General features: G+C 37.7%; 1 long non-coding RNA gene across 2 annotated transcripts in view; it reads right to left on the reverse strand.

Annotated features, from left to right (window-relative positions):
* LOC142181151 (uncharacterized) overlaps positions 1–10728 on the reverse strand; it is a 32552-nt gene extending 21824 nt beyond the window's left edge. Inside the window, exons 1-2 of one of the 2 annotated variants that reach the window (XR_012709513.1) lie at positions 10199–10728; positions 7696–7787 (exon numbers count right to left, since the gene is read on the reverse strand). This is a non-coding gene — a long non-coding RNA (uncharacterized LOC142181151). Of the gene's footprint in view, positions 1–7497; positions 7788–10198 lie in introns of those variants that run through there. The other variant, XR_012709512.1, reaches the window with a different exon arrangement.
* Between the last annotated feature and the right edge of the window lie 565 nt (positions 10729–11293).

Below are 11293 nucleotides of genomic sequence, written 5' to 3' on the forward strand. Positions count from 1 at the left end.
ATGCTGCCCGTACGACTCTGACCTTGTAAGTGCGCCTATGTGACTCTTCTCTCCTTATTCGTCGAGGTTTTACCAATCTCTATGCCTCACTTTGTAAACATATACAGAGCTTGATAAGATGTCCCTCTAGGCATCTATGGGTATACCAAAGTTCTTCGCTCGATACTTTGTTGAACTCACTAATTTTGTTATACCTTATTTCGTAGATCCGTTTATCCATCCGTATGACTTTACTGCACCTAGGTAGGTCATACTATACCATAACTCTTACTTTGATTTATCATTACTGAGGTCTGCTACCAAACTCCAGGTTACTCTCGTTGCTTATCATATAAGTATACATCTGAGTCTTTTAGCGCTTTTTCATTACTGTTTATCTTAGGATTGATGGCCTAATCTCATCTCATACTTTGTGACTTTTGGCCATCCATTGTTGACTCACCTCAATATTGATCTATAATCTACCACTGATAACTTAACCTTTTATGTAACATTGCCGCTAGGATTCACGTTGCATCAAAGAACATTAAAAGTGATTTTACTGATCCACCTGTGTGACGACCCGGCCAGTCGTCTCATGAGTTACCGCTTTGTTTTCCCCATTTCAGCTTCTTTACGCTTCGTTATCCGTGTTTTATGTGATTGGGTTGATTAGTTTGAGTTCGGAAAGGATTTTGGTAAGGAATGGGACACCTAGTCTCTTTTAAGAAGGCTTAAGTTGAAAAAGTCAACCGGATGTTGACTTATGTATTAGAGGGATCAGACATGAGTTTCGATGGCTCGGTTAGCTTTGGGAGGTGATTTGTGACTTAGGAGCGCGATCGGAATGAGTTTTGGAGTTGTAGAGAAGAGTTAGGCTTGAATTGGTGAAATTGATATTTTAGCAAACTTCGGTTGATAGGCGAGATTTTGATATAGGGGTTGAAATGGAATTTCGAGAGTTGCAGTAGCTTCGTTGTGTCATTTGGGATGTGTGTGTAAAATTTCAGGTCATTCGGACGAGATATGATAGACATTTTGATCGAAAGCATAATTTAAGAGTTCTTGGAGTTCTTAGGCTTGAATCCTATGTTAAATTGGTGATTTAATATTGTTGTAAGCGTTCCGAAGTGTTGAACAAGTTTGAACGATGTCATGGGATGTGTTGGTACAATTAGTTTGAAGTTTCGGGGGTGCCGGGTAGGTTCCGGGATGATTTAGGCCGAATATCATAGTTGTAGCAGGTCCAGGAGGGTTGCAGGCCCCAGAACTCACCCATGCGGTCCGCAAAAAAATGAGTGCGCCCACGGTGAGTGCTGTGCGAACCGCAAAAAAGCGGGCGCGGCCGCGGTAGGCGTCACGCGGACCGCACAAAAGTGGCCGCGGCCGCGGTGAAGAACCTTCCCGCTGGTCCAACTTCGGACGCTCATATCTTTTGATCTACAAGGAATTTTGAGGTGATTCAAAAACAAAGGTTGTAGACCTTCGTGTTTAGTTTCCAAAAAGATAAATATATTGCAATTTGGACATCTGTAAAAAAAGTTATGGCCATAAAACTAAAGAATGTCACTGCAGAGGAAGGCTTGTGCGGCCGCGATCGTTTTTGCGCGGACCGCACTGGCTTGTGTGGACCGCGGTCGATTTGGTGCGGCCTGCGGTAGCTAAAATCTGAGGGGGTACCTATAAATACAAGGTTTTGGGTTTTTATTTAATATTTTGACCTAGAAATCTCAGATTTTGGCAATTTTTCGAAGGTTTTTCAAGAAATTCATCGGAGTAAGTGATTTTAACTCAGATTTGACTAGAATACACGAATCTATCACTGAATTCATCATTTAATTCATGATTTGGAATGGAATTTGGGAAAAAAATTGTGAAACCTTTCAAAAATGTAAAATGATGAGTTGAAAGACCAAAAGGTATCGGAATTGGATAATTTTGGTATGGTTAGACTCGTGAGGATGTGAGGATTCTGAAAATGTAAATTTTACTCGATTCCGAGACGTGGGCCCGGGGCTCGGGTTTTGCTAATCTCGGGATTTTTGATATTTTTTGAATGTTTTCGCTTGGGCTATGTTCCCTTAGCATATTGTGACTTATTCGTTCTGATTTTGGATAGATTCGACGCGCGTGGAGGCCAATTTGAGAGGCAAGGGCATAGCGAGCTAGAGTTTTGGCCAGTTTGAGGTGAGTAATGATTTTAAATGATGTCCTGAGGGTTTGAAACCCCGAATTTGCACAATGTAGTGCTATACTAAGTTGAGATACACGCTGTGTGACGAGCGTGAGGTTTAATGCTATGGGGATTGTGACTTGGTCCATCCCGAATGATATTTTACTACATTTTTGATTGAGACATATACTTTATTATTGTGAATTGGGCTTGTTGCCATGCTTGGGGCCTTGTGCCGACCTGTAGAACCCTTAGGGGATTTTTGACTGGTTTTCCTCACTTATTTTGTTAAAGAATTTATATCCTCAGTCATGTTTCCAATTGTTTAAGAATGATATGAACAGATTTTTGAAATGTTAATCATAAATAGAAAGATATATGAGGGCTGAGATCCCGACCGTACATTATGCCCGAGAGGCTGTGATTTTTAAATGACTGAGAGGGGTCGAGGACCCAATAGTGAGGATATTTTATATGATATGGATCGGGCGGCACGCCGCATCAATTACTTATATGGATCAGGCTGCACGCCACAACAATTATATAGCGCTTGGGCTTAAGGAGCCCCTACGGAGTCTGCACACCCCCAGTGAGCGCAGTCGACTATTATTATTATGGATCGGGATGTACGCCACAGCGATATACGGATTGGGCTGCACGCCGCAGCGGTATATATATTTATTGATTTGGTTATCGTGAGAAGTATATGAATTGAGAACTAAGGATAAGAACGAATAAATGAACTGAAATGCTTGAGGAGCTGATTTATACTGATTATATCTGTTTTACCTGGTTTAAAGAATTTCACATGATTTCCTCATTCACTGCTGCTTAAATGATTTTACTGCTTTGATATATAACTGCTTAGTGTCTTTACGTGATTTCATACTGTCAGCCATTATTTATTGTTATTACTCACTGGATCGGAGTACTCACATTACTCCCTTCACCATGTGTGCAGGTACAGGTATTCCTGAGGCATAGAGCGAGCTTTCCTGTCGTTCTGTTTTCATCGGAGTTATCGAGGTAGCTGCATGGCGTTCGCAGACCCAATTTCTCCTTCTATCTCCACTTATTATTCCGCACTTTAGACATATTTCTGTATTAGATTGTTGAAACCTTGTATTAGAGCCTCAGACTTGTGACACCGGATTAGTGGGTTGTTTTACAGAGATTTTTCGTGATTATGGTTTCCGCACATTTCATCTGTTAAAATTCATACTTCTATTTATATTAAATTGGTATTAAATCCCCAAAATTGGTATTGAATTATAAAGAAAGAGATTGTGAGATGTTAATTGGTCGGGCTTGCTTAGCATTGTGTTGGGAGCCATCACGGCCGGGGTTGGGGTCGTGACAACCTGGGGGCGATACTATACTTCCATAATCGTATTTCATAGCATCCTAATGTGATTCTTCTTACAAGGGTATTTTAATCCTTTATAATTCATCAAATCATTAATCACTCAAAGGCCCAAACGTCATCCTTTTATCTATCACAAGCACACCCTCTTTCTACTACCAGGGCAGTATTCCATCTCTTCTAAACGCTACTAGTTTTAGACTCTTTTGAGTTCATTCAGGCTATACTGAGCTTTCTATAACTTAGAGAAACCATTAACTTTTTTGTTTTCATGGTTTAATCCTGAGGACATATCCATTCTCGTCACCTCCTTACTCTCCCTTTTCTTATCCTTACTAATGTCTTCCTAAAACATTGCCACTCTACCATACTTTAGCTTGTGACCTACACATATCTATTTACATTATTCGCAACCTTCCTTCAACTTGCTTGCACCATAGATTTCCTTATGTTATTCTGGAATATCAAGCGAGACATCACATCATCTGTAAATCTTCTTTACCCTCTTGGCTAGATCTCTCAGTACTTATAAACCATAGGCTGGAAGACATGCCATTGACGCCGCCGCTATCATTCCTGGATATGGAATCCCCACACTTTTAGCCTTCTATCTGAAGTAAGGACTATTCACAACCTTCTGCATTTGAGTATCTCATATGTTGTTCACATTTACCTTAATTACCTTAAAATATTGCACCACATCTTCTATCGCTTTCATGACCTCCCTTTTACATATGTATAATTTACATCCACGACTTGAAGCTCTATTATAATACTTGCACTTCTGGTGCATACACAATCGGGTGGGAGATTTATACTGACCTCTTATGAGGCTGCTAATCTTCTAATTGGCTTTATCGTAGAGCCGTTATAGAATATGGTTGTTGAACTATCTGTCTTGTACCTCAGATATCAAGAGTGATCTTGTAATGTTCTCAATCACGATGTCTATAATTTTTTGGGTCCAATAATCAGACTCCTGATTTACTTAGTTGATGTAACTCTTTAGTTTCCTCTTCCCTATGATCCAGCTTTTATGTAGGCTTAAACTATCTTCCGATATGCGGCTCATGGTATTAGTTATTACTTTTTCTTTTCATGGATGTTATAGAATATCCGTGATACCATAATTCAACCTTTTGTCTATGATCTAGACTCAATTCTTTCTTTTAATTTATACCAGAGTCTTCTATGGCTATAGGATTATCAGCATATATGCATAATACTCTGAAATCTTAAGTGCGTTCATAACGTAACTAACTCTGGATCATTGGTCAAATAGTTCCTTTCGTTCCTTCTCAGCTTTCTTTAAACTTAAGCTATTACATTTCCTGGTCTTTCTGCCCCTTGTTGCATGCATACTTAGCTTGTCTTAGTTCCCACGCAAGGATTTTTCGTGCAACTCATATGAACTTGAATCCTACTTTTGCTTTTACTTCTCGTTCATTAGCTGCGGTAGGTGACACTTTCTTATAAAGAGCATAAAATGTTGTAGTGAGACTATTTTTACATGACCATTTCTCCTTCAAGTTACTATGTTTAGGTTGAGACCTTCTTCTTTATTTCCTCAGCAAGTCTTACTTAGGGAGGACCCTCTGACTCTTGTAAAGCTGCGAGCTTATTACATTGTATACCCGATAGAATTTTTTATATCCTTCCTCGCCTATAATTATCTGTAGTTACTTACCTCAACGCCCTTGTGCTTGTAGGGTTGCTTTAGAAATGATATTTTGACTATCTTCTCAGTAGCACTCTATTTTGTTCCCGTAATACTCATATAGTACTTTTAACTACCCAACTCCTATTTGAATATTTCTTAAATATTATAATGACATTACTGCGAGGTTGAATTCACTATATTAGGTTTTACTATGTCTATCTTGCATGATCTGCTGACTCGTCTGTAACCTCCTGTTTAGCCATAACTAGGCTCTTCTTGTATCAATTACTAACTACTCGTTGGCCCATTCTCATATCAATATTCCACGTAATCTTTCTTGGGTTATTTCCTTTGTCTTAACTTACGTCTCTTACTGGCTCCTTATTTATCAATAACATCTCGGGCAGGAACCCTTACTTCCTTTCCTTGACATCGTGCTTGCACAATATTCTAAAATCGTAGCATATCTGTAGGATTTGGGTAAGTGCATTCTCATTCATTTTTCATTTTTATCGCATTCTTCCTTTACCATTCCATAGTCACTAGAACCACTTAATTCTGACTTAATGCCACATCACTCCATATTCCCCCTTTAGGGGTGTGGTAAGAGTTGAAGCCACGAGGATCTACCTGTAGATATTTTACCTCTTCATCTTTGGCATCTTTTCACATCATCTATGACCCTTACTTGCCTTGCGGAAATCCTTCTTTACCATGGATAATAAAATTCCTTACTCGCGAGGGTGACACTTAGCATAACTGGCACATATAGTCCCTTAAGCTTAACTAAAGCAAGCGTCTTCTTGAATGACCATTCTCTTAATTTTCTCATGAATCTTCTTTTGTTATCGCCAGAACGAAATCTGAAATTCTCATGATGCCAACCATTATCAAATCACTTAGTCCCTAATTCATGTTTAGTTTATCTTGTTCACCAGCCCATATTGATTTCTATTACTCTAGGGTCTAACTTTTCCTTATGTTAGTCGCGTTAGAGTCACGAACTTATTTCTCGAAATGAGGATATGACTTTATGGCCTATATTTGTTCGTTATCTCAAGGCCTATCACCTCTCGTCTTTTCCATCACTTGACTATAGTCCAAGTAATACTTTCATTTTTTTATCTGCGGTTGTCATCCATGTATTACATCTTACTCATAATGCTTATTATCTGTCTTCTTATTTCCCTGCTAATATTTTTGTCTATCACTTTATTCTGAAAACTTTAACAAGACATTCTTTTGCTTTTAGCTTCCCTTGCTCCATCCCCTGGCTCTTCGGGTTGCCTAACATTCTCGCTCTACTATGGACGGGAGCCATACCAAGGTAATATTTATCTCTTCCAAGATTCCAGTGCCTGTCTTTGTAGTACTCATATCTAGCGGTAGTATTTTAGAGTGCACCATCTAGGTATCTCACAAGGAGATCTATTAGCACATTTGAAATATCCTTCGGAAATGTCAACTAGCGCAAACAATCCATCCACCATTTTTGGGTTACTCTAACTCCAGTCGGAACCTGATATCCCGTCCTTCTCTTATACCACTTATTTTAGCTTCCATAGGACATAAATAAGATAAGTGTGGCCATTTGTACGTACCTATATTATTGTTGAAGGTAACTCAATTCCTCTGCCTGAATTTGTAAATACTGATAATCTTCATTAACTGAGCGCGTTGTACCCTTCTTCATCTTGCTTCTTTTACTTGTTGAAACTTATATCTATCTTCTGAATCACTCATTGCCTTTCACCACAGGGGTGGATAGATATTCTTGCCTTAAGGCTCCTTATCAAAAGGCTTACATGTCTTAGTACACACATGATCTATGGAACACCTTACATTTACTAATCACAAACATCATGAAAAATCGAGTTCCTCTGACTCAACTCTTCCATACCACATTCAATCTTTTACCAACTGTCTTTCTGGATGTAGGTATCATCTTATTATGAACAAAATAGAAGTTCGGAAATTGAGTTCTTACAACTGAGCTCTACCATATGATCTAGAGTAAGAAGAAAGAGTGACAGTCCTAAATGCCCTATAGCCTCCTGCTTATAAGTGTGGTGCACAACACACCCATAAACAAGACTCTACTAGACACGGCCTATAGAATCCCTAGGTCAGAATTGCTCTGATACCACTTTTGTCACGTCCCAAACCTATGGGCCCTAACGGGCACCCGGTACCTTACTCAACCGAGTACCAACATACATATCTTACTTATCACATCATCATAGGTAAGTGGGCCAGAAGGGGTGTCATGAGATAACTAGAGTAAACATGAGAGAATACCTGACATAAAATGACTCAACCTAATATAGAAACTCATTCCTGTGACATACGGGCCTATAAGGCTAATGTGATCCATTTTAAACTTAAAATATAGGCCCATAAGGCAATACCGGTATCCATATATATGACATCTGTCTACAAGCCTCTATGAGTACATACTTATCATAAAGGTCGGTACAGGACCCTGCCATACAAAACAATACACGTCTAAAATATACTGACCAAACAAGCAACTCTGGAGCAAATGGAGCGCACCAATATCTTCCGCTGAGCTGATAGCCTACTTGGAGGACTCTCGACTTGTCTATTGGGACCTGTGGGCATTAAATGCAACGTCTCTAAGCAAAAGGGACGTCAGAACAAATAATGTACCAAGTATGTAAGGCATGAAGATCTATACATAAGAGACATAGATGAAACATGGAATATAGAATTCCGCCTGTAAGTCTAAATAACTTTGTAACTTCTGAAACATTTATAATGTCATGCACGTTCGTATAAATATCATGTCATGCATATGTATAGGTGTACATAACATTATCAAGCCTCTGAGGGCATCCCATCATATCATCTCGGCCACTGTGGGCAAAATCATCAACGTATACCAGCTGATCAGGTGGTGGTGTGTATATAACGCTGTAACCTTTCCCATATCCCATATACATATATATGCATACATATATATACGTATATAATGTCATCTGATCATGGGTCAATTTACATGTAAATGAATGTAATGCATGAGAAACACGTTAATAAAATCCCTTGAAATTTCATAAGACCATCATACCTTTGAGTAATATCATGAAATAAACTTTATCAACTTATGTATTTTCTGAGACCCATGAACACACGATAGATGTCACACCTCAAATCTGGGGAGGCGTGGCTAAGTGGTATCAGTGCGGGTCGTGTCCTAGGGAGTCTACAAAGCTGTGCCTAGTAGAGTCTCACTTATGGGTGTGTTGCACGCCACATCTATAATTGAGAGGCTATAGGGAATTTAGGAAATATTACCCTTATTTTGTTTCAAGATCGTGCCATAAAGTTGAGTCATAAGAAGTCAGTATGAAGCTTTCGCTAGATTTTGTAGGCACCAGAGGTGCAAGTATCATAGAAGAGCTTTAAGGCGTAATGTGGAAGGGAAGTTATGAAAGAAACAATATATACAATGCGAGATTGAAAGGTAAGTAAGGTAAAGGTAAAGAAGATATGAGATACTCAAGTACAAAAAGGTTGTGAATAATCGCGACTTCAGATATAGTTTGGGGTTTAGTCTAAGTTAAAGAGGATGTCACACCTCCTTTTTACCACCCGAGAGGTGATACAAGGGAGTTTTTCCAATTAAAGTGATATAAATCGAAATGGAATTATTTATTTATTTTTCAGAGTCGCCACTTGGAATAATTTATGGTGTCCCAAGTCACCGGTTTATTTTAAATCCCAAATCGAGGAAAATTCGATTTTCCTTTTGAAGTCTACGAACCAAAAATTCTGTTAACCCGAGGGAAGGTGTTAGGCACCTCCGGATTCCGTGGTTCTAGCACAGTCGCTTTAAACTATTATAATTGGCATATTATCTGATTTTATTACATGTTTTAGCCTATGGTACATTTTTACTTATTAGCCGCTTTTAATTAATTTTAGGAAGATTCAACGTTATTTAAAACACGCCACATGAAATGCACCCACGGTCCACGACACATTTTATTTAACGTTGTTGAGAATTGGAGTTGGGTCACATGAAATGCACACCCGAGTTTAGGGAAATTAATTTAAATTGCGCGCTTAAAGCAACTACGCACTTAACAAAGTTTGAGAGGGCCATGGAAAACTCAATTGATGGCACACCCCAATATTTAAAGAGTTAGTATTAATTACGTGAGGGACATGGGTTATTTCATGAAAATGGCACAACTCAAATTTTTTATAAAAGCTAACTAGTTTTGTGAGGGCCATGGGCTTAGGGGTTTTATTTGGCATGGCACGCCTCAAATTATTTCAAATGGTTTTATTATTCGAAGTTGTTATAATCGGATTACATGAAATGCACCCCGAATTGAGATTCGCGTATCGTAACCATGCTACAGGAACCATACCCATGGCCACAATAAATTACTATTATTGATCGCGTCTGAAGCAAGCTACGATGTTTATAAATTGATTAATTATCTAAGTTGGCGATTTGAGCTTCTCGTAAGTTCTGTCACCACGGCTATGAGATGGATTGACAAGAAAAATGTTCAGTCACATTATCTGAAACAAAGCAGTCAAGGTAAAGACATTCTGTTAACTTTATTATCTAATGTTCTTATAAGAATTCCTTATTTTAGCAAAATTTACAACAACATTAAAAAAAAGAAACAAAGTAAAAATAAAAATAAAAGAGCTTCTTCATCCTTACGCTCTTTGTCATTGAATCCGTGTCCAGAACAACAAACGAAAATTATTAGTGAATTACAAACCAATAATCAAATCAACTTTTCAACATTCATCTCTTGCTTCTCAGATTAAACTCATGATGAGGTTGAATCTAAATTTGCATAAGATCTAATTAAATGCAAATCACATAATTTCAGCACAATCTCAACCTAAAAAAAATCAGAGCCTAAGCTTAACATGAAAATAGCTGCAATCGATTCAAACACTTAAGAACAAACATAGCCAAAACAACTCAGATTTTCATTCATAATCAATGGAGCATCTTAGGCAAAGGTTTACATACCTAATCGCAGAGAATCAACGGGCATGGACCAAACACAGGCCACAATACCATTGATGGGGTTCCGAAGCAGCAGCAGAAACAGAGTGTTTCCAACCCAGCTAAACCTTTTTTTTTAGTTTCGAATCTACCTTTTCAAAATCTTCAAGCGTGCTTCTGATTATATATTTTTTTTTATCGACTTCTTCTTTTCTTTTTTTTTTTTTGATTTTTGAGTAAGGTTAGAGATGGGTGGTTGTTTCTATTTCTCTTAGGATGAAGCTAAAAATGGCTGCTATCCTTATAACCATACAACTCTTTTCAACAGACAGTAGAAAATGGAGAAATTTGAGAGCTATTGGGTTCTCATTATTAAAGAGTTGATGGGTTCTTTTTTATGTGTGATTTTTAGGAAATCAAAACGAAGAATAATGGAGCTAGAGGGTGCCGTTTTTTTACTGGGGTCTGATTAGAGAAGAGCTCTTATTTTCCTTTTTGCTCTATGTGCGCCGCTGCTGTCTCTTCTTTTTTTTGGAAAAAAGATTTGATCTCTCCCTCTTTAAGTCTAGGAGCTGCTAGGTCATTTTAATGTGGAGGGGGGGTCCGATTGGGTAGGTGGGTCGGTTCATGGGTGGTTTGGGTCAAAGGGAAATTTTGGATCAGATCTGGACTGGGTGAGAATTGGCCCAATTTCACAAGACAAACTTTTTTTCCAATTCTTTCTTTTATTTTCTAATTTTTCCTTTTCTTTTAATTAAAGTCCTACAAATTAAAAATCCTAAATTAACCAAATGTGTGAAATTAAACTAATTAGCTAGTTATAAAAAGTATAAACATTACTTAATTCTAAATTAAAAGAGGAAAATCAATAAACTAAAATTAAAAGACAAAAAATGTAAAAATGAGTTATTGTTGTGATTTTTAAATTTTTATAAAGAAAATAATTACTGATTAATTCTAAAAAAATGTAAATACAAATCCTTAATGCAATGCATGATATTTTGGTATTTTTTCATGATTTAAATAAAACTTAAACGTGCACAAAATGCAAACAATTTAAATAAATAGCCTACAAAATCCTATAAAATGGCAAATAATTGGAAAAAGTCTATTTTCTTT

This window comes from Nicotiana tabacum, chromosome 5, assembly GCF_000715075.1.
Source record: "Nicotiana tabacum cultivar K326 chromosome 5, ASM71507v2, whole genome shotgun sequence".
Lineage (NCBI taxonomy): Eukaryota > Viridiplantae > Streptophyta > Magnoliopsida > Solanales > Solanaceae > Nicotiana > Nicotiana tabacum.